Source organism: Sus scrofa, chromosome 14, assembly GCF_054392235.1.
Source record: "Sus scrofa isolate SSC_HxYL_T2T_F1_AM1 chromosome 14, Sscrofa_HxYL_maternal_Yorkshire_Landrace_v2.0, whole genome shotgun sequence".
NCBI lineage: Eukaryota > Metazoa > Chordata > Mammalia > Artiodactyla > Suidae > Sus > Sus scrofa.
The window spans coordinates 37731254-37752987 of record NC_139396.1 but is presented as its reverse complement, the minus strand read 5'-3'; the positions used below and the strand labels follow the sequence as shown (position 1 = coordinate 37752987).

The 21734-nt window shown below is 38.6% G+C and overlaps 2 protein-coding genes across 20 annotated transcripts in view; one reads left to right on the top strand and one right to left on the bottom strand.

Annotated features, from left to right (window-relative positions):
* LOC146396499 (uncharacterized) overlaps nt 1-21734 on the bottom strand; it is a 134545-nt gene that overhangs the window by 26561 nt on the left and 86250 nt on the right. For 2 of the 19 annotated variants that reach the window (XM_084994775.1, XM_084994766.1), the window contains one exon: nt 12080-12267. The exons of the other annotated variants lie outside the window; for them this stretch is intronic. The gene's annotated coding sequence lies outside the window, so the exon portion shown is untranslated. Of the gene's footprint in view, nt 1-12079; nt 12268-21734 lie in introns of those variants that run through there. 19 annotated transcript variants of the gene reach the window in all.
* The window catches only part of SAP30 (Sin3A associated protein 30), a 137049-nt gene that overhangs the window by 113263 nt on the left and 2052 nt on the right, over nt 1-21734 (top strand). The window lies entirely within an intron of this gene.

The following is a 21734-nucleotide window of genomic DNA, read 5'->3' as shown; positions in this document are numbered from 1 at the left end:
TTTTTATGGCTGAGTAATATTCATTGTATATATGTACCACAACTTCTTTATCCATTCCTCTACTAATGGACATTTAGGTTGCTTCCATGTTTTAGCTATTGTAAATAGTCCTGCAATGAACACTGGGTGCATGTATCTTTTTGAATTATGGTTTTCTCTGGATATATGCCCAGGAGTGGAATTGCTGAGTCATATGTTAGTTCTTTTTTTTAAAATTTATAATGATTTTTATTATTTCCACTATAGCTGGTTTACAGTGTTCTGTCAATTTTCTACTATACAGCAAGGTGACCCAGTTGGTAGTTCTTTATTTAGTTTTTTAAGGAACTTCCATACTGTTTTCCACAGTGGTTGTACCAATTTACACTCCCAGCAGTACGAGAGGGTTCCCTTTTCTCCAGGCCCTCTACAACATTTATTGTTTACAAACTTTTTGGTAATGGCCACTCTTACCGGTATGAGGTAATACCTCATTGTATTTTGATTTTCATTTCTCTAATTACTGGTGATGCTGAGAATCTTTACATGTGCCTGTTGGCCATCTATCTCTCTTCTGCCCATTTTTTAATTGGGTTGTTTTTTTGACGTAAAGTTGCATGAGATACTTGTATGTTTTGGAGGTTAACCCCTATTGATCACTTCATTTGCAAAGATTTTCTCCCATTGTGGGAGAAAATGGCTTACTTTGCTATGCAGAAATTCCTAAGTTTAATTCGGTCCCATCTGTTTATTTTTGTTTCTATTTCCATTACTTTAGAAAGTGGATCCAAAAATATTGCTGCAATTTATGTCAGAGAATGTTCTGCCTGTGTTTTCCTCTCGGAGTTTTGTAGCATCTGGTCTTATATTTAGATCTTTAATCTATTTAGAGTTAATTTTTGTTTATGGTGTTAGAGAATGTTCTAATTTTATTCTTTTACATGTAGCTGTCTAGTTTTCCCAGTATCACTTACAGAACAGACTGTCTTTTTCCATAGTATATTCTTGCCGCCTTTGTTATAGATTAGTTGACCACAGCTGCATGGGTTTATTTGTGGGTTTTCTATCCTGTTCTACTGATCTATATTTCTGTTTTTACATCAGTACTACACTATTTTCTTTATTATAGTTGTTTTACATTGGTGTGCCAATTTATGCTGTATAGCATAGTGACCCAGTCATACATATTATACACATTTTTTTCCTCATACTATCTTCCATCATGTTCTATCCCAAAAGACTGGATATAGTTCCTTGTGCTATACAGCTGGACGTCATTGCTTATCCATTCTAAATGTAATAGTTTGCATCTACCAACCCCAAACTCCCAGTCCATCCCACTCCCTCCCTGCTCCAGATTGGCAACCACAAGTCTGTTCTCGATATCTGTAAAGTCTGTTTTTGCTTTGTAGATATGTACTACATCTTCTTAATCCATTCACTGTCAATGGACATTTAGGTTTTTTTCCATGTCTTTGCTATTGTAAATAGTGTTGCAACGAACATAGGGGTGCATGTACCTTTTTAATTGTAATTTTGTCTGGATATATGCCCAGGAGTAGGACTGCTGGATCATTTGGTAGTTCTATATTTTATTTTCTGAGTAACCTCCCTACTGTTTTCCATAGTCATTGTACCAGTTTACATTACCCCCAACACTGTAGGAGGGTTCTCTTTTCTACACACCCTCTCAAGCATTTGTTATTTGTAGATTTATTAATGACAGCTATTCTGACCGGTGTGAGGTGGTACCTCATTGTGGTTTTGATTTGCATTTCTCTAATAATTAGTGATGTTGAGCATTTTTTCATGTGCCTGCTGGCCATCCGTATGTTTTCTTTGGAGAAATGTCTACTTAGGTCTTCTGCCCATTTTTTTGATTGGGTTGTTTGCCTTTTTATTATTAAGTTGTAGGAGCTGCTTGTATATTTTGGAGATTAAACCTTTGTCTGTTGAATCATTTGAAAAGATTTTATCCCATTCTGTGGGTTGCCTTTTCATTTTTTTAATGACTTCCTTTGCTGTGCAGCTTTTGAGCTTAATTAGGTCCCATTGGTTTTTGTCTTTAGTGTCATTAATCTAGGAGGTGGATCAAACAATATGATGCTGTGATTCATGTTAAAGAGTGCTCTGCCTATGTTTTCCTCTAGGAGTTGTAAAGTATCTGGCCTTACATTTAGGTTTTTAACCCATTTTGAGTTTATTTTTGTGTATGGTGTTAGAAAGTGGTCTAAGTTCATTCTCTTACATGTGGCTGTCCAATTTTCCCAGCACCATTTATGGAAGAGACTATCTTTCCTCCATTGTATGTTCTTGCCTCCTTTGTCACAGATGAATTGACCATGTGTTTGGATTTATTTCTGGGCTTTCTATCCTGTTCCACTGATCTGTATTTCTGTTTTGTGCCAATACCATACTGTTTTGACTGTAGCTTTGTAGTAGAGTCTGAAGTCAGGAAGCCTGATTCCTCTAGTTCTGTTTTGTTTTGTTTTAATATTGCTTTAGATATTTGAGGTCTTTTGTGTTTCTACACAAATTTTTAAATATTTTCTTCTAGTTCTGTAAAGAATGTCATTGGTAATTTTATAGGGATTTCACTGAATCTGTAGATTGCCTTAGGCAGTACTTTCATTTTGACTATATTGATTTTCTTCCTATCCAAGAGCATGGTATATCCATCTGTCTATTTCTGGCATCTCTGATTTCCTTCATCAGCATCTTATAGTTTCCAGAGGACAGGTCTTTTATCTCCTTAGATAGATTTATTCTTAGGTATCTTACTCTTTTTGATGTGATGGTAAATGGTATGGTTTCCTTAATTCCTCTTTCTGATCTTTCATTGTTAGCATATAGAAATGCTTTTAATTTCTGTGTATTGATTTTGTATCTTGCAATTTTACCAAATTCATTGATAAACTCTAACAATTTTCTGGTAGTATCTTTAGGATTTTCTAGGTATAGGATCATGTCATCTACAAACAGTGATAATTTTACCTCTTCTTTTCCAATTTGTATTCCTTTTATTTCTTCTTCTTCTCTGATTGACATGGCTAAGACTATGTTGAATAACACTGGTGAAAGTGGACATCCTTGTCTTGTTCCTGATCTTAGTGGAAATGCTTTCAGTTTTTTTACTATTGAGAATGATGTTAGCTGTGGGTTTGTCATAAATGGCTTTTATTACATTGAGGTAGTTCCCCTCTATACCCACTCTCTGGAGAGTTTTTATCAGGAATGGGTATTGGATTTTGTCAAAAGCTTTTTCTGCAAATATTGGGATGACTATATGATTTTTATTTTTCAGTTTGTTGTGGTGGTGTATCACATTGACAGATTTGTGGATACTGAAGAAGCCTTGCATCTCTGGGATAAATCCTACTTGTCCATGGTGTATGATCTTTTTAATATATATTTGTATGCAGTTTGCTAATATTTTGTTGAGGATTTTTGCATTTATGTTCATCGGTGATATTGGCCTATAATTTTTTTGTGCTATCTTTGTCTGATTTTTGGTATCAGGGTGATTGTGGCTTCAAAGAATGAGCTTGAGAGTGTTTCTTCCTCTGAAATCTTTTGGAAAAGTTTCAGTAGAAGAGTTGTTAACTCTTCTCTGAATGTTTGATAGAATTCAGCTGTGAAGCCATCAGGTCCTTGCTTTTTGTTTTTTGGAAGGTTTTAAGTCACATTTTCAATTTCAGCAGTTGTGATTGGTTTATTAATATTTTCTATTTCTTCCTGGTTTAGTCTTAGTAGGTTGTACCTTTGTAAGAATCTGTCCATTTCTTCTAAGTTTTCCATTTTATTGGCATACAATTGCTCATAGTAGTCTCTCATGATCCTTTGTATTTCTGTCTATGGTATCTGCTGTAATTTCTCCTTTTTCATTTCTAATTTTGATTAGAATCCTTTTTTTCATGATGAGTCTGGCTAGAGGTTTATCAATTTTGTTGATCTTTTCAAAGAACCAATTTTTGGTTTCATTGATCCTCTGAACTGCTTTCTTTGTCTCTATTTTATTAATTTCTGCTCTAATCTTTACAATTTCTTTTCTTCTACTTATGTTGGGCTTTGTTCTTCCTTATCTAGATGTTTAAGGTGTAAGGTTAGGTTGTTTATTTGAGGGTTTTTTTTTTCTTCTTTTCTGAGATAAGACTGTATTGCTATAAACTTCCCTCTCAGAATTGCTTTTGCTGTGTCCCATAGGTTTTGGATTATTGTATCTTTATTGTCATTTTTCTCTAAGTATCTTTTAATTTTCTCTTTGATTTCTTCAATGATCCACTGGTTGCTTAGCAGAATATCGTTTAGCTTCCAGAAGTTTGTGTTTTTTGCTATTTTTTTTCTTGTAGTTGATTTCTAGTTTCATAGCACTGTGGTGTGAAAAAATGCTTGAAATAATTTCAATTTCTTAAAATTTATCTAGGCTTAATCTGTGGGCCAAGAAGTGATCTATCCTGGAGAATGTTCCAAGTGCACTTGAGTAAAAAGTATATTCTACTGCTTTGGGGCAAAAAGTTCTATAAATATCAGTTAAGCCTATTTGGTATAGTGTATCATTTAAGGTGTTTCCTTGTTGATTTTCTTTTTGGTCTGGATGATCTATCCATTGCTGTAAGTGGGGTGTTGAAATCCCTCACTATTATTGTGTTGCTGTCAATTTCTCCTTTTATGGCTGTTAGTAGTTGCCTCATATATTGTGTTCCTATGTTGAGTACATATATATTTATAATTGTTATATCTTCTTGAATTGAGCCATAAATCATTATGTAATGTCCTTGTCTTTTGTGACCTTTATTTAAATATACTTTGATCAGATATGATATTTTTGTATTGCTACTCCTGTTTTTGTATAATTTGTTTGCATGTAATATTTTCTTCCATCCCCTTACCTCAAGTCTCTATGTGTCTTTAATCTGAAATGGGTCTCTTGTAGAGAGCATATGTATGGGTCTTGCTTTTGTATCCACTCAGCCCATCTGTGTCTTTTAGTTTGAGCATTTAATCCATTTACATTCACTGTAATTACGGTTAAGTACGTACTTACTATCATTTTCTTAATTTTTCTGAATTGCTATTTTGGGTTTTCTTTCTTCCCTTCTTCTTTTTGTTGTCTTCTCTTGTGATTTTTTGACCATCTTTAGTGTTGTGTTTGGTTTCTTTTTTCTTTTTTATGTGTGGGACCATTTAGTTATTCAGTTTGTGGTTCCCAATATTATTTTTTTTAGGCCTGCATCCATGGCATATGGAAGTTCCCAGGCTAGGGGTCTAATCAGAGCTACAGCTGCCAGCCAACACCACAGCCACAGCAATACAGGATCCAAGCCATATCTGTAACCTACACCACAGCTCATGGCAACGCTAGATCCTTAACCTTTTGAGCAAGGCCATGGATTGAAGCTGTGTCCTCATAGATACTAGTCAGGTTCATTACTGCTGAGCCACATGGGAACTTTCTCCCATTACTTTCTTTTTTTTAATTATTATTTTTTTATTTTCCCACTGTACAGCAAGGGGGTCAGGTTATCCTTAGATGTATACATTACAATCATATTTTTCCCCCACCCCTTCTTCTGTTGCAACATGAGTATCTAGACAAAGTTCTCAATGCTATTCAGCAGGATCTCCTTGTAAATCTATTCTAAGTTGTGTCTGATAAGCCCAAGCTCCCAATCCCTCCCACTCCCTCCCCCTCCCATCAGGCAGCCGCAAGTCTCTTCTCCAAGTCCATGATTTTCTTTTCTGAGGAGATGTTCATTTGTGCTGGATATTAGATTCCAGTTATAAGTGATATCATATGGTATTTGTCTTTGTCTTTCTGGCTCATTTCACTCAGTATGAGATTCTCTAGTTCCATCCATGTTGCTGCAAATGGCATTATGTCATTCTTTTTTATTGCTGAGTAGTATTCCATTGTGTATATATACCACATCTTCCGAATCCAATCATCTGTCGATGGACATTTGGGTTGTTTCCATGTCCTGGCTATTGTGAATAGTGCTGCAATGAACATGCGGGCGAATGTGTCTCTTTTAAGTAGAGTTTTGTCCGGGTAGATGCCCAAGAGTGGGATTGTGGGGTCATATGGAAGTTCTATGTATAGATTCCTAAGGTATCTCCAGACTGTTCTCCATAGTGGCTGTACCAGTTTACATTCCCACCAACAGTGCAGGAGGGTTCCCTTTTCTCCACAGCCCCTCCAGCACTTGTTATTTGTGGATTTATTAATGATGGCCATTCTGACTGGTGTGAGGTGGTATCTCATGGTAGTTTTGATTTGCATTTCTCTTATAATCAGCGATGTTGAGCATTTTTTCATGTGTTTGTTGGCCATCTGTATATCTTCTTTGGAGAAATGTCTATTCAGGTCTTTTGCCCATTTTTCCATTGATTGATTGTTTTTTTTGCTGTTGAGCTGAATAAGTTGCTTATATATTCTAGAGATTAAGCCCTTGTTAGTTCCATCATTTGAAACTATTTTCTTGCATTCTGGAAGTTGTCTTTTTGTTTTCTTTTGGGTTTCCTTTGCTGTGCAAAAGATTTTCAGTTTGATGAGGTCCCATGGGTTTATTTTTGCTCTAATTTCTATGGCTTTGGGAGACTGACCTGAGAAAATATTCATGATGTTGATGTCAGAGAGTGTTTTGCCTATGTTCTCTTCTAGGAGTTTGGTGGTGTCCTGTCATATATTTAAGTCTTTCAGCCATTTTGAGTTTATTTTGTTCATGGTGTGAGGGTGTGTTCTAGTTTCATTGCTTTGCATGCAGCTGTCCAGGTTTCCCAGCAATGCTTGCTGAATAGACTTTCTTTTTCCCATATTTTTATGTTCTTGCCTCCCTTGTCAAAGATTAATTGATCATAGGTATCAGGGTTTATTTCCGGATTCTCTATTCTGTTCCATTGGTCTGTCTGTCTGTTTTGATACCAGTACTACACTGCTTTGATGACTGTGGCTTTGTAGTATTTCTTGAAGTCTGGGAGAGTTATGCCTCCTGCTTGGTTTTTGTTTCTCAGGATTGCTTTGGCGATTCTGGGTTTTTTGTTGTTCCATATAAATGTTTGGATTGTTTGTTCTAGTTCTGTGAAAAATGTCATGGGTAATTTGATAGGGATTGCATTGAATCTGTAGATTGCTTTGGGTAGTATGGCCATTTTTACAATATTGATTTTCCCAATCCAGGAACATGGAATATCTTTCCATTTCCTTACATCTTCTTTGATTTCTTTGATTAAAGTTTTATAGTTCTCGGCATATAGGTCCTTTACCTCCTTGGTCAGGTGTATTCTGAGGTATTTGATTTTGTGAGGTGCAATTTTAAAAGGTATCGTATTTTTGTATTCCTTTTCTAATGTTTCATTGCTGGTATACAGAAATGCAACTGACTTCTGAATGTTAATCTTATATCCTGCTACTTGGCTGAATTTATTAATCAGTTCAAGGAGTTTTGGGGTTGAGTCCTTAGGGTTTTCTATGTATAGTATCATGTCATCTGCATAGAGTGACAGTTTTACCTCTTCTCTTCCTATATGGATGCCTTTGATTTCTTTTGTTTGTCTAATTGCTGTGGCTAGGATTTCCAAAACTATGTTGAAGAGTAGTGGTGAGAGTGGGCATCCCTGTCTTGTTCCAGATTTGAGTGAGAAGGCTTTCAGTTTTTCCCCATTGAGTATTATATTTGCTGTGGGTTTATCATAAATGGCTTTGATTATATTCAGGAATGTTCCCTCTATACCCACTTTGGCGAGGGTCTTGATCATGAATGGATGTTGGACTTTGTTAAATGCTTTTTCTGCGTCTATTGAGATGATATGATTTTTTATTTTTATTTTTTGTTAATGTGGTGTATGGTGCTGATTGATTTGCGTATGTTGAACCATCCTTGTGAACCTGGGATGAACCCAACCTGGTCATGGTGTATAATTTTTTTGGTATGTTGTTGGATTCGGTTGGCTAAGATTTTGTTGAGAATTTTTGCATCTATATTCATCAATGATATTGGGCGATAGTTTTCTTTTTTGGTGGTATCTCTGTCTGGTTTTGGAATGAGGGTGATGGTGGCCTCATAGAATGTCTTTGGGAGTATTCCTTCTTCTTCAACCTTTTGAAAGAGTTTAAGGAGGATGGGCACCAATTCCTCTTTATATGTTTGGTAAAATTCACCTGTGAAGCCATCTGGTCCTGGACTTTTATTTGTAGGGAGTGATTTTATGACCTCTTCAATTTCATTTCTAGTGATCGGTCTGTTCAGTTGGTCTGTTTCTACTTGATTCAGTTTTGGCAGGCTGTAAGATTCTAGAAAATTGTCCATTTCTTCCAGATTGTCAAACTTGTTGCCATATAGTTGTTCATAGTATTCTCTTATGGTTTTTCGTATTTCTGCTGTATCCGTTGTGATTTCTCCTTTTTCATTTATAATTTTGGTTATTTGGGTTCTTTCTCTCCTCTTTTTAGTGAGTATGGCCAGGGGTTTGTCAATTTTGTTCACCTTTTCAAAGAACCAGCTCTTGGTTTTATTAATTTTCTTTATTGTTTTTTGAGTCTCTGTTTTATTGATTTCTTCTTTGATCTTTATAATTTCCTTCCTTCTGCTGACTTTAGGACTTTTTTGTTCTTCTTTTTCTAATTCATTTAGGTGGAGGGTTAAGTTGTCAATTTGGGATCTTTCTTCTTTTTTGAGAAAGGCCTGGATTGCTATAAATTTCCCTCTGAGCACTGCTTTCGCAGCATCCCATAGATTTTGAGAGGTTGTGTCTTCATTATCATTTGTTTCAAGGTAGTTTTTAATTTCCTTCTTGATTTCCTCATTGACCCATTGGTTTTTTAGTAGCATGTTGTTTAGTCTCCATGTAGTAGGTTTTTTGTCATTTCTTTTCCCATGGTTGATTTCTAATTTCATGGCATTGTGGTCAGAGAAGATACTTGAGATAATTTCTATGCTCCTAAATTTATTGAGATTAGCTTTGTGTCCCAATATATGGTCGATTCTTGAGAATGTTCCATGAGCACTTGAGAAGAATGTGTATTCTTCTTTTTTTTGGATGTAGTGTCCTTAAGATATCAATTAAGTCTAACTTTTCTATTGTTTCCTTTAGGATCTCTGTTGCTTTATTGGTTTTCTGTCTAGAGGATCTGTCCATTGATGTGAGGGGGGTATTAAGGTCTCCTACTATGATTGTATTCTCATCAATATCTCCCTTTATGTCTGTTAATATTTGTTGTATGTATCTGGGTGCTCCTATATTTGGGGCATATATGTTGACGATAGTAACATCCTCTCCTTGGATGGATCCCTTAATCATTAAGTAGCGTCCTTCTTTGTCTTTCTTTATGTCTTTTGTTTTAAAGTCTATTTTGTCTGATATGAGCGTTGCGACTCCTGCTTTTCTGTCATGTCTATTGGCGTGAAATATTTTTCCCCACCCTTTCACTTTCAATCTATATGTATCTTTTGTCCTAAGGTGAGTTTCTTGTAGGCAGCAAATTGAAGGTTTTTGCCTTTTTATCCACTCAGCCACTCTGTGCCTTTTGATTGGGGCATTCAGTCCATTGACATTTAAGGTGATAATTGATAGATGATTATTTATTGCCATTTGAACCTCGTGTTCCAGTTGATTCTATGGTTCTCCATTCTTCCTTTCTTTTTTTTTTTTTTTTTTGGTTGGATGGTCTCCTGTTATTATCTGCTTGAGTGTATTTTTTTTTCACTTTTTGCAAATGCAATATTTGCTTTTGGCTTGTGGTTGCCCTGTTTTTTAAGTATGCTAACCCCTTCCCATAATTGTGTGTTTTAGCCTGATGGTCCTGTAAGTTCAAACACTTCATTACTATATTAAAATTAAGAAGAGAAACATACAAACAAATAAACAAAAAGGGTTATTTACTTCCTAACATCCCTTGCCCACATTTTATGGTTTTGATGACTCTTTTTTATTTTTTTCTTTTTAATTTTATTTTGTTTGAAGCATGTTCATGATTAAATCTGTATGCTGGCTTATTTGAGTGACTGCTCTCTGATTGCGGTTTCCTCAGTCCTAGTTCTTCCTCTTCTTCTTTTTTTTTTTTTTTCTTTTCTTTTTTCTTCCCTTTCCTTCCTTTCTTTTTGGTTTAGAGAAGCCCTTTCAATATTTCCTTTAACCTGGGTTTTATGTTGCTGTATTTGTTTGTTGGAAAAAAATTTTATTTCCCCTTCTATTTTAAATGATATTCTTGCTGGATAGAGTATTCTAGGTTGCATATTTTTTCCTTTGAGCACTTTAAATATCTCTTGCCATTCCCTCCTGGCCTGTAGTGTTTCTGTAGAGAAATCAGCTGATATTCTTATGGGGGTTCCCTTGTAGGTAACATTCTGTTTTTCTCTTGCTGCCTTTAGGATCCTCTCTTTATCACTAACTTTTGCCATTTTTATTATGATGTGTCTTGGTGTGGGTCTATTTGGGTTCAGTTTGTTTGGGGCCCTCTGTGCTTCTTGTATCTTGAACCCAGTATCCTCTAGATTTGGGAAGTTTCCATCGATAATTTCTTCAAATATATTTTCCATCCCCATATCTTTTTCTGCTCCTTCTGGAATTCCTATTATGCGTAGATTGGCCTGCTTTATATTATCCCATAGGTCTCTTATATTGCTTTCCAGTTTTTTGATTCGGTTTTCTGTCTGTTGACTGGATTGAGTGATTTCCATTATTCTATCTTCCATATCACTGATTCGTTCTTCTGCATTATTCATTCTGGTTTTTACTGCCCTTAGTTCAGTTTGCATCTCTGCAAATGAGTGTTCTAGTTTTTCTTGGCTCCTCCTTATATTTTCTAGTTCCTTTCTGAGGGTATCTGCATTACTGTTCATATCTTTTAATTCCTTCAGTATTTTCACTATTTCTCTTTTCAACTCCAGGTCTGTCTGACTTCAGAGATCTGTTTCATTGTTGACTGTTTTAGGTGAGTTCTCCTGTTGGTTTGACTGGGGGTGGTTTCTCAGCTTCTTCATCTTGCTTATTGTTTTCTTTCTCCTGAGGGAGTTGTACTCTCCGTTATCGGGCAGTGTTTGCCTTGTCACTGCCGTGGAATATTTCCTGAGGGCTGGCGTTGTTGGTCAATCTTTTTTGAGGCAGTGTGGCTTTTCTGGAGTGTTGATGGGGCTAACAGTGTTTCTTTGAAGCAAAGGAGGGCTTCCTGAGGGCAGACAGGACTGGGAGGTCCACACCACAATGGTACCAGATTTCACTTGGTCATGCAGAGCTTGCTCTGGTGTTTTTAGGCTGTGGGGTTCTTGCAGAGGGTTGGCGGTGCTGGGCAGCTGCTCCTCAGGAGTGCAGCACCCCCTGGGGGCTGGAGAAGCTATCTGGGTCACTGAGAACCTAAGAGCCTCTTCCCTAGGGCAGCCCAACTCGGAAGGATGGCCTGAGAATGTAGGTGGATCTTTTCACAGTCTGGCTGAGCTTGTTGCAGCTTTTCTGGGCTGCAGGGGCTCTTCCAGGGGGCTGGTGGTGCTGAGCAGCTATTCCGCGGGAGTGGGGTACCCCCTGGGAGCTTGGGCGGGTAGCAGGGCCGCTGGAAACCCAAGAGGCTCCTCCCCAGGGCAGCCCGACTCAGAAAGACCATCTGAGATCTTTTCCCGACTCGGCCAGGCTTGTTGCAGATTTTCTGGGCTGCAGGGGGTCCTGCCTGGAGCTGGCAGTCCTATGCAGCTGGTCCACTAGGTCTCAGCACAATGCTTGCTAGTTTTGATATGATATTTGTTAGTGGGTGATTTCCTACTTTTGTATTATTTTTGCATTTACAAATGAGCTTCTTCATTTGTAGTATTCTTGCTTCTACTTGTGGTTCTTCCTTTTCTGCTTAGAGAAGTTCTTTTAGTAGCTGATGTAGAGCTGGTTTGGAGGTGCTGAATTCTCTTAGCTTTTGCTTGTCCAAGAAGCTTTTGATCTCTCCATAAAATCTGAATAAGAGCCTTGCTGGGTAGAGTATTCTTGGTTCTAGGTTCCTTCTCTCATCACCTCAAGTATATCCTGCCACTCCTTTAATGCTTGTAGAGTTTCTGCTGAAAAATAAGCTGTTATCTTTATGGGGGTTCCCCTGTATGTTGATCTTCCCTTGTGGCTTTTAATATTTTTTCTTTGTATTTAATTTTTGTCAGTTTGAGTGGTATGTGTCTTGCTGTGTTTTTCCTTGGGTTTATTTTGTATGGAATTCTCTGTGCTTCTTCAACTTGAGTGTTTCCTTTCCCATATTAGGGAAATTTTCAGCTATAATCTCTTCAAATACTTTCTCTGCTCCACCTTCTCCTTCTGGAACCCCTATGATACAAATGATGGTACATTTAATGTTGACCCAGAGGTCTCTTAGACTTTCCTCAGTTCTTATCATTTTTCTTTATTCTTTCCTGTGGCAGTGATTTCCACCACTCTGTCTTCCACCTAACTTATTTGTTCCTCTGCCTCTGTTAACCTGCTATTGGTTCCTTCTAGATTATTTTTTATTTCAGATATTGTGCTATTCATTTTGCTCTTTAAATCCTCTCTTTGTTAAACGTTTAAGTTCTTGATCTGTGTCTCAACTGTTTTCCAAGGTCATGGATCATCTTTACTATCACCACTCTGGATTCTTTTTCAGGTAGATTGCCTACCTCCCCTTCATTTACTGGTTTTTGTGTGCTTTTGTCTTATTCCTTTGTCTGAAAGCTACTTCTCTGTCATCTCATACTGTCTACCTTTCTGTTTATCGTACCCTTGAGAGTAGGTATGTACATGGAGCAGCAGGTGCCCAGTCCTGGAGTTCTCAGGGGTGGTGGTGGTTCACAAGTACCCAGAGCACGTGATGGAAGAAGCAGCTGTATCACACTCCCTCTCCTGGAGCTGGGTGGTTTCTAGGGTTGAGGTCTGTGAGTTAGGTAGCAGTGACTCACAGTTCACAGGATTGCTTCTGTAGCACAAGGGGGGAAGCAGTGTCTCTTGCAACCAGGTAGTTTCAGGACTATTTTCCATAACTTGCAATGTCAGTGGTTGCTCCTATAGTCCCTCCCTTTACTGCGGAGGCTGTAGTGACCGCTCTCTGTAGCTGTAGGGGTAGGCTCCATGGTTCTGCCATCACTCTCCTTGCTTGTCCACTCTAGGGATCTCTCTCTATAGCCCCCCCACCCGGGGGAGTTCTTTCTATTGGAAAAAGTCTCTTTAGCTGCAAGACATTTACTTCTGGCAGTCCCTCCTCCTGCCTGGTTGCTAGTAGGCATGCTCTCTGTAGCCAGTGTGGTTTGGAGTTTGAACTTATGGGCCTCCCATGGCTCCCTTGGTGTGTAATGAGTGGCACTGGTTGTGGGCCCTTGCAAGCCCACTGGAATGGGCCATTACTTGTAATTTTCTCCAACTAGGTAGCCTGTAGATCCAGCAGGGAGCATGCATCAGCAGCCCTTTCTTGGCCCATTTTTTTTATTGGGATTTTTTGTTGTTGTTACTGAGTTATATGAGTTGTTCATATATCTTGGAGATTAGACCCTTGTTGATTGCATTGTCCAAAAGAATCTTCTTCTATTCTGTGGATTGTCTTGTCATTTTTTTAAATGGTTTCCTTTGCTGTACAAAAGCTTTTAAGTTTAATTAGGTCCTACTGGTTTATTTTTGTGTTTCTTGTCATTACTCTAGGAGGTGGACTAAACAAGATGCTGCTGCAGTTTATATCAAAGAGCATTCTGCCTGTGTTTTCCTCTAGGAGTTTTATAGTATCTGGCCTTACATTTAGGTTTTTGATCCATTTGTGGTTTAGTTTTGTGTATTGTGTTAGAAAATGATCTGATTACATTCTTCTACATATATAGCTGTCTAGTTTTCCCAGCACCACTTACTGAAGAGGCTATCTTTTCTCCACTGTATGTTCTTGCTTACTCTGTCAAAGATTAGTTGACCATAGGTGCTTAAGTTTATTTCTGGGCTTTCTATCCTATTCCACTGATTTATAGTTCTGTTTTTGTGTCAGTCACATCTTGTTTTGATGACCACTGCTTTGTAGAATAGTCTGAGGTCAAGGAGCCTAGTTCCTCCAGTTCTGTTTTTCTCTTTCAAGACTGCTTTTGCAGAGTTCCTGTTGTGGCACAGCAGAAATGAATTCAACTAGTATCCATAAGGATGTGGGTTCTATCCTTGGCCTTACTCAGTAGGTTAAGGATCCATTGTTGCCCTAAGCTGTGGTGTAGGTCCCAGATGCAGCTTGGATCCTGCACTGCTGTGGCATAGGCTGGCAGCTGTAGTTCCAATTCGACCCCTAGCCTGGGACCTTCCATATGCCATGAGTGCAGCCCTAAAAACGGAGAGATTTCTTTGGCCATTCATGGTCTTTTCATTTCCATGCAAATTTAATTTTTTTTGTTCTAGTTTTGTGAAAAAAAAAAGTCATTTGTAATTTGATAGGGATTGGGGATTCCACTGAATCCGTAGATTGCTTTGGGTAGTACAGTCATTTTAACAACATTGATTCTTCCAGTCCAAGAGCATGTTCTATCTTTCCATCTGTTTGTGTCATCACTTGATTTCTTTCATCAGCATCTTATAGTTTTCAGAGTACAAGTGTTTTGCCTCTTCAGGTAGATTTATTCCTAGGTGTTGAATTCTTTTTGATAGCACTGTAAATGGAACTGTTTTCCTAATTTCTCTTTCTGACTTTTCATTGTTACTTTATAGGAATGCAACAGATATCTGTGTATTAATTTTGACTCCTGCAACTTTACCAAATTCATTGATGAACTCTAATAGTTTTCTGGTAGCACCTTAAGGATTTTCTATGTATAGTATCATACCATATGCAAACAGTGACAGTTTTACTTCTGTCCCTTGTTGGTTGCATTGTTTGCACTATCTTCTCCCATCCTATGGGTTATCTTTTTGGTTTTTTTTTATGGTTTCCATTGCTGTGCAAAAGCCTGTACTTTTGATTAGGTCCCACTGGTTTATTATTTTTATTTCTATTGTCTTGGGAGACTGAACTAAGAAAGTGTTTGTATGGTTTATGTCACATGGTTTGTATAGAATGTTTCCCTATTTCTTTTCTAGGAGTTTTATGGTGTCATGTCTTATGTTTGAGTTTATTGCTGTGCATGGTGTGAGGGTGTATTCTAGTTTCACTGATTTACATGCAGCTGTCCGGTTTTGCCAGCATCACTTCCTAAAGAGACTGTCCTTTTCCGATTTTATATTCTTGCCTTCCTTGTCAAAGATCAATTGATCCTATGTGTCTGGGTTTATTTCTGGGCTCTCTATTCTGTTCCATTCATCCCTATGTCTGTTTTTGTGCCAGTACCACACTCTCTTGATTACCATAGCATTGTAATATTGTGTGAAGTCTGGGAAAGTTATGCCTCCTGCTTTGTTGCTGCTGTTTTTTTCCTGCGGATTGCTTTGGCAATTCTGGGCCTTTATGGTTCCATATAAATTTTTGGATTATTCGTTCTGGCTTGCTAAAAAAAATGTCATGGGTAATTTAATAGTGACCACATTAAATCTATAGATTGCTTTGGGTAGAATGGCAATTTTTAAATAATATTAATTCTTCCAATCCAGGAACATGGGATATTTCCATTTCTTTGAATCCTCTTTAATTTCCTTGATTGATGTTTTGCAGTTTTCAGTGTATAAGTCTTTCCCTTCCTTGGTTTATTCCTAGGTATTTTATTTTGGGGGGTGTGTTTTTAAAAGGTTTTGTTTCTCTATATTTCTTTTCTAATATTTCATTGTTAGCATACAGAAACACAACTGATTTCTGAATGTTAATCTTGTATCCTGCTACTTTGAATTCTTTGATCTGATTAAGTAGTTATTGCATGGAGTCCTTAGGGTTTTCTATATATAGTATCATGCCATCTGCATATAGTGACAATTTTACCTCTTCTCTTCCAATATGTATACCTTTCATTTCTTTTGTTTGCATGACTGCTGTGGCTAGGGCTCCCAATACTATGTTGAATAAAAGTGGTGAGAATCAGCATCCTTGTCTTATTCCAGACTTCAGCAGGAAGTCTGAGCTTCTCTCTGTTGAATATTATATTGGCTGTGGGTTTGTCATCAATGACGTTAATTCTGTCGAGGTATTGTCTCTCTATACCCACCCTGGCAAGAGGTTACCATGAATGAATGCTGGATTTTATCTAATGCTTTTTTTGCATCTACTGAGATGATCATGTGGTTTGGGCTTTTCCTTCATTATCGTGGTATATGACAAGAGACTGATTTGCATATGTTCAACCATCCTTGTAAACTTGGGATAAATTCCACTTGGTTGTAGTGGATATTTTTTATGTGTCATTGGATTCAGTTTGCTAAAACTCTGTTCAGGACTTTTCATCTGCATTCATCAAATATACTGGCCTGTAATTTTCTTTTTTAGTAGTATCTTTGTCTGGTTTTGGTATTAGGTGATGGTGGCTTCATAGAATGTCTTTAGGAATGTTCCTTTTTATTCAGTCTTTTGGAAGAGTTTACAAAAGATGGGTGTAAGTTTTTCTTTGTATGTTTGGTAGGATTCTCCTGTGAAGCCATTTGGTCCTAGACTTTTGTTTGTAGGGAGTGCTTTTATTACATATTCAATTTCATTTCTAGTGACTGGTCTATTCAAATTATCTCTTTCTTCTTTACTCAGTTTTGGCGGGCTGTATTTTTCTAGAAAGTTTTCCATTTCTTCTAGGTTGTCAAATTTGTTGGCATATAATTGTATTTCTGCAGTATCTGTTGGGAGTCCCACTTTTTCCATTTCTTATTGTTTAATTGCGTTCTCTCTTCTTCTTGAGTCTGGCCAGAGGTTTGTCAGTTTTCTTTTATATTTTCAAAGAACCAGCTCTTGGTGTGTTTTTGTTTGTTTGTTTGTTTGTTTTTTTAAATGTTTTAATCTCTTTTATTTTTTTTTAGGGCTGCAGAAAAATCTGCCAATAACCTTATTGGGGTTCCCTTGTATGTTGTTTCTTTTCCCTAGCTGCTTTCAATATTTTCTCTTTGTCTTTAATTTTGGTCAGTTTGACTAATATGTGTCTTGGGGTAGTCCTCCTTGGGTGTATTTTATATGGTACTTGTTGCACTTCCTGGATTTGAGTGAGTGGTTCCTTTCCCATGTTAGGGAAGTTTTTGGCCATTATCTCTTGAAATATTTTTTCTGTCTCCTTCTCTCTCTCTTCTCCTTCTGGCACCCCATAATACGGATGATGTGGGTGCATTTAACGTTGTCCCAGACTTGTCTGAGACTGTCTTCATTTGTTTTCAATCTTTTTCCTCTTCTGTTCCACATCCGTGATTTCCACTAATCTGTCCTCCACCTTGCTTATTCGTTCTTCTACCTCCCGTATTGTGCAATTGGCTGCTTCTAATGAATTATTTCTGTTATTGTATTTTGCATCTCCTCTTGCTTAAGTTTTATATCTTGCATCTCTTTGCTCAGTGTTTCCTGTAATTTATCCATCTTTGCCTCCAGTTTATTTCCAATGTCTTGCGTCATCTTCAGCATCAACAGTCTAAAGTCTTTTTCCTGGAGAATGAGAATCTCCTGATCACTTGGCTGTTTTTCTGGGGATTTTTCTTTCTCCCTTATCTGAGTTATAGTTCTCTGTCTTTTCATTTTTATGGGTTTTTGCTGTGGTGACTTTTACAGATAATAGAGTTGTAGCCTCTCTTACTTCTGATGTCTGCCCCCTGTGGCTGAAGTCAGTATGGGGGGCTTGCTGTAGGCTTCCTGATGGGAGGGACTGATGCCTGCCCACTGGTGGGTGGAGCCTATTCTAATCCCTCTGGTGGGTGGGGCTTTGTCTCTGGTGAGATTAGAGGTGGCTGTGTGCCTGGGGGCTGGGGTCTTTAAGCAGCTTGTTTACTGATGGAGGGAGCTGTGATTCCACCTGGATTGTTGTTTGGCTTGGGGCTTTTCAGCGCTGATGGGTGGGGCCAGATTTTTCCAAAATGGCCACCTCCAGAGAAACACATGCTGATGAAGATTCCCAAGAACCTTGTTTCCAATGTCCTTCCCCCACAACAAGCCACATTCACCTCTGCCTTCCCAGGAGGTCCTCTAAGAACCACAGCCAGGCCCAACCCAGATTCCCACAGAGACCCTGCTTTGCCCTGGGACCCAGTGCATGTGAAAGTTTGTGCGCACCTTCCAAGAATGGGGTCACCACCTACCCCAGTCCCGTGGAGATCCTGCACACAAACCCCACTGGCCTTCAATGCCAGATGCTCCAGGGGCTCTTTCTCCCAGTGCCAGATCCCCCAGTGTGGGGGTTTGATGTTGGGCTCAAAACTCTCACTCCTGTAGGTGAGTCTCTGTGCTACGGTTACTTTCCAGTCTGTGGGGCTTCCCACCCAGGAGCTATGGGGTTGCTTAGATCATGTAATCGCCCCTCCTACCTCTGGATGTGGCCTTCTCTTTTTGAAAGTTTCAGGTCCGTTTGGTTGAAGATTGCTCGGCATTTGGTTGTAAATTTTGTTGTTTTTAGTAGAGACATTGAGCTCCATTCCTTCTATTCTGCAATCTTAATCCCATCTCTGGCCTTTGTTTTAAAGTCTATTTTGTCTGGTATGAGTATTGCAAATCCCACTTTCCTGTCAATTTCATTCATGTGAAATATTTTTTTTTCTATCCCCTCGCTTTCAATTTATATGTGTCTTTGCCCTAAGGTTAGTCTTTCGTAGGCAGCATATTGTAAGCTCTTGTTTTTTTAATCCAGTCTGCCACTCTGTCTTTTCACTGGAGCATTACGTCCACTGACATTTAAGGTAATTATTGATAAACATGTATTTACTGATATTTTAAACATGTATTTACTGACATTTATTTACTGATATTAGTTGGGTTTGTTTTCCAGTTGATTCTGTCTCTCCTTTGTTCTTTGTTCTTTTTTTGGTTGGATAATTTCATTTTATGCTTGTGTCCTCTTCTTTTTAGTTTTTGTGATTGTATTGTTTGTTTTTGATTTGCGTTTTTTTTTTTTTTCATGTTTACCCCTTCCTGCTATCCGCTTTCTTTAGCCTACGAGTCATATAGGCACAAACACATTCTAAACTAAAAGAGAGTCTAGATTTTCTTGCTTTCCTTTACCACATTTTATGATTTGGATGCCTTCATGTTTATCCTTTTGCTGTGTTTATCATTGCTTTTACAAATAGGGTTTTTTTTTTCCCTTTAGATCTGTATACTGGCTTATTTAAGTGATTACTTTGCAGCTGTTACTTCCTCCATCCTATATCTTCTTTCCTACTTAGAGAAGAACTTTCAGTATTTCTTCTAGAATGGTTTTAGTATTGCTGTATTCTTTTAGTTTTTGTTTGTTGGAGAAATTCTTTATTTATCCTTCTACTTTAAGTGATAACCTTGCTGGGTAGTCTAGGCTGCCAGTTTTTGCCTTTTAGAACTTTGAATACATCCTTCCACTCTCTTATGGCCCGTAGTGTTTCTGTAGAGAAATTAGCTGATAGCCTTATGTAGGTTCCTTTATAACTAACTCTTTGTTTTCCTCTTGCTGCCTTTATTTTTATTTATTTTTTTCTTTTTAGGGCTGAACCTGCAGCATATGGAAGTTCGTGGGCTAGGAGTGGAATTGGTGCTGCAGCTGCAGGCCTACACCATCACAACACCAAATCCGAGCCACATCTGCAACCTACAGCACAGCTCATAGCAATGCCAGATCCTTAACCCACTGAGCAAGGCCAGGAATCAAACCTGCACCCTCATAGATATTAGTTGGGTTTGTTACTGCTGAGCCACAATAGGAACTCCTCTTGCTGACTTTAGAATCCTCTCATCTTTAACTTTTGCCATTTTTATTACAATATGCCTCGGTGTAGACCTGTTTGGGTTCAACTTGTTTGGGGCCCTCTGTACTTCCTATATCTTGACATCTGTTTCCTTTAGGTTTGAAAAGTTTTTAACTATAATTTCTTCAAATATATTTTCAATCTCCCTTTCTTTTTCTTCTCCTTCTTCAATCCCTATTATGTGTAGATTGGCCTGCTTTACATTATCACATAGATCTCAGACTGCTTTCATGTTTTTTTCATTTGGTTTTCTGTCTGCTGTCCTGATTGGGTGATTTCCATTATTCTATCTTCCAAGTCAGTTCATTCCTCTCTTCAATGCCTTTAACTCAGCTTGTGTCTCTGTAAATGAATTTTCCAATTTTTCTTGGCTCCTCTTTGTAGTTTCTAGTTCCTTTCTAAAATAATCTGAATTACTGTTCATAAAGGCTTTTAATTCCTTCAGTTTTTCACTGCTTCCTTTTTGAACTTGGTGTCTGGTAGACTACAGAGATCTGTTTCATTGTCTGCTCCTTCAGAGGAATTATCCTGTTCTTTTAACTGGGAATGGTTCCTAAGAGTCTTCATTTTACTTCTATTTTTCTTATTCTGTGAGTTTAGGGAAAACGGCTATCTACTGGAGGGCTATTTATATGGGACAGCACCCAAGTAGCTTGTGAGGGTTTTTTTTGGGGGGGGTGTGTGAAGGCTGATTTTAGTTTGTATGCTTGCTCTCTCTTCCCTCAGTGTGTTCAGGCTGTTATCCCCTTAATAGGGGGTGTGCTGGTGTATGACCTGTATGTGCTTCCAAGAAGATGGAGGTGATGGGCAGGGCCTGTAGCCAGTGCCTGGATGATGGGCCTTGACAGTGGTGAGGACACACAGGGATGTGGAAGCACAGGTTGCTCCTGGTTGCAGGGCCCTGGGCAGTGGCAGTGACTCTTAGGGAGGTGGAGGTGGCACCCAGAGCCTTTGGCAGAGGCAACATCAGGGCATATGCATTCTCAGAGAAGTGAAGGCAAAGGGTGTTGCTTGGTTGCAGTGCCCTTCTTGTCAGTGACTCCTGAGGTGACTGAGGCTGCAGGTGGTGCCTACTGCCAGGACTCCTCGTGGTGGTTGGCTGTGCCCACCTCTGGAGTCCAAGACAACTGCAGTGACTGCAATGGTTTATATCCACCGCCTGAGAACCCATGCACCCACATAGAGAAAAATGTCCCTATGGTATCCCGCCCATCCTCCTCTTACCCTCCCCAACAATGTTTCCTTAATTCTCCTGTGGGCCCAGGCCTTCTCCTGTACTTCCTCAGCTATGGCACTCCACTCCCCAGCCTGTGGCAAGCAGCTCCCTAGCTCCTCAGGTTGTCTTTACATAGCCAACCCGAGTCCTCTCCCCAAAACTGACCTCTGAGGCCTGAGTCTTAGCACCCAGACCCCTCCTGAGCATCTCGGGCTGTGGTGTCCCAGGCAGTGGCACTGATGGTCTGTGCAGTTCTCTCTGCTTTGCCCTCCTCAGTCTGGCTGCTGCACTTTTCTCCAAGGCTTTGAGGTTTCCCCTCTGTTCTGATTAGTAAGGTGGCCTCCAAGGGCACAAATTCCTTTCCTCTTTCACAGCTTCCTCTCAGGAGTGCTTGTCCTGTACTAATTCCTTTTCTCTCTCTTTTTTCCCTTTTGTTCTACCCATTTATGTAGAGAGTTTCTTGCCCTTTTTGGAGGTCTAAGGTCTTCTGCCAGTGTTCAGTCTTGGAAGTTTGTACCTTTTTAAGAATCTGTACCTTTCTTCTAAGTTGTCCATTTTATTTGTATATAGTTGCCTGTGGTTGTCTCTTATGATCCTTTGTATTTCTATGGTGTCAGTTGTACTTTTTCATTTCTGATTTTATTGATTTGAGCCCTTTATTTTTCTTAATGAGTCTGGCAAAAGTTTATCAATTTTGTCGATTTTTCCAAAAGAACCAACTTTTGGTTTCAATGATCTTCTCTATTGTTTCTTCTTCTCTATTTCATTTATT